Raw genomic sequence first — 2,500 nt, 5'->3', positions numbered from 1 at the left:
GTAATGAAAATGGTAATGAAAATGGTAATGAAAATGGTAATGAAAATGGTAATGAAAATGGTAATGAAAATGGTAATGAAAATGGTAATTAAAATGGTAATTAAAATGGTAATTAAAATGGTAATTTAAATGGTAATTAAAATGGTAATGAAAATGGTAATTAAAATGGTAATGAAAATGGAAATGAAAATTGTAATGAAAATGGAATGAAAATGGCAATAAAAATGGTAATGCAAATAGTAATGCAAATGGTAATGCAAATGGTAATGAAAATTGTAATGAAAATGGTAATTTAAATGGTAATTTAAATGGTAATTTAAATGGTAATTTAAATGGTAATTTAAATGGTAATGAAAATGATAATGAAAATGATAATGAAAATAATGAAAATGATAATAATAAGAATAATTATAATTATAACAATAATGGCAATGCTAATGATAACAATAAAGATAATGATACCAATGATAATAATAATAATCATGATGATAACAATGATAAAGGTAACAAAACTTTTAATGATGATAGCAATAACTATGATAATGATATTAATGATATCAATGGAGGATAGCAAAGAAAAAATATATTAATATTGTAGTCGACGCAAACGAACGTAGATAAATTTGAAATAAGTGACAAAAAAACAATATATACTATAATAATGATAATAAAGTATTCGAATTTGTTTGCTTCAGAACGCTACTAGATTCCACTTGATCCTAAGCGTCGGAGGTTAAATTCTCATACTCTGTTTGTATTTACAAAACAATAATAACTTAATAATGATAGCTTATCATGTCATTCGTTGAATCCCAAGGCTGATGAAGATGATTGTGAAAGACAGACGTTAATCGGGTACAAAGTGAAATGCTATCATCAAATTTGAACGAGTGTTTGATCTAGTCATGGCGAATTCAAATCTTGTACTAAAGACGCACTCTCCAAGTCTGTTATTTCACACTCTGTTGGTTATATATATATATATATATATATATATATATATATATATATATATATATATATATATATATATATATATATATGTGTGTGTGTGTGTGTGTGTGTGTGTGTGTGTGTGTGTGTTTGTGTTTGTGTTTGTATACAAATATCATTAAAATAGATATTCACATTATTATTAAATAAATTATATATATGAAAATAGATTTTTACATACAGCATTAAACTGATACACTATTATATGGACTTTTACATGCATCAATCGACTATGAAATTTCGTTTTATGCTTTTATTTATAGAGTATTAATTTAATGTATTAATTACTTGATTATGTAATGTTATATGTATATGGTCCTCGACCTTTTAATAGGTATCCATTAAAAAAGATCGATAAAATCTTTCTACGTACTTTCTTGTTTGCCCATGTAGATACGATGAAACATGCTTAATTAACTACACGTACGGATCTGTTGAGGTGTGGGAACTCAGGCTTCGAGTCGGTAATAGGCAATCGAAACAGGCCATTAGGGATGATCTGAATCCTTCATTCTTGTTTAAAATGTAGGTAATGCAGCAATATTTATACAGTAGTCCAGATGAACCTTTCTTAGGAAGATGAATAACAAATTGCATCACTGGGAAAGATTCACCTGGGCTTCATCGGACGACGTGAAGCCACCTTAGCAAGCTTGTTTGAATATCTCAGACTGGGAGAGTGCGTATCTTGTGCATGATTTCAATTTCCCATGACTAGATCCAGCACTCGTCGAAATTTGATTATAGCATCTCACCAAGTACCAACGAACACTTGCATTTCACATTTATTTTCATTAGCCCAGGTTAACCTTTCTCCGGAGGATGCTTTGATAGCTACATCACTGGGAAAGGTTCACCTGGGCTTCATAAAAACATCAGAGAAAATTATAAAGCAGAAGTTTTTAACAAAATTCTAATTAATATCATTAGCCCGGGTTGACCTTTCTCCGAATGATGCCTTGATATCGACATCACTGGGAAAGGTTCACATGGGCTTCACAAAAGCGTCACGAGACACTAAGAAGAATAATTATAGTATAAGCTTTAGTGAATGAAGTAGTATCTTTAGTGGAGCCAACTTGATTATATATCTCAGACTGGGAGAGTGCGTCTCTAGTGCATGATTTCAGTTTACCATGACTAGATCCAGCACACTTGTACTTCACAGTTATCTTCATTAGCCCAGGTTAACCATTCTCCGGATGATGCCTTGATATCTCCATCACTGGGAAAGGTTCACCTGGGCTTCACAAGGCGTCACGAGACACTAAGAAGAATAATTATAGTATAAGCTAGTGAATGAAGTAGTAATATTTAGTGGAGCCATTTTAGGAAACTTGATTATATATCTCAGACTGGGAGAGTGCGTCTCTAGTGCATGATTTCAATTTACCATGACTAGATCCAGCACTCGTCCAAGTCTGATTATAGCATCTCATCTAGTACCGATAAACTCTTGTACTTCGCAGTTATCTTCATTAGCCCAGGTTAACCTTTCTCCGGATGA

The sequence above is a fragment of the Penaeus japonicus genome, unplaced genomic scaffold (genome assembly GCF_977035675.1).
Source record: "Penaeus japonicus unplaced genomic scaffold, GWHDUDI00000001_assembly GWHDUDI00000021, whole genome shotgun sequence".
NCBI lineage: Eukaryota > Metazoa > Arthropoda > Malacostraca > Decapoda > Penaeidae > Penaeus > Penaeus japonicus.
This window is presented reverse-complemented; position numbering follows the sequence as displayed.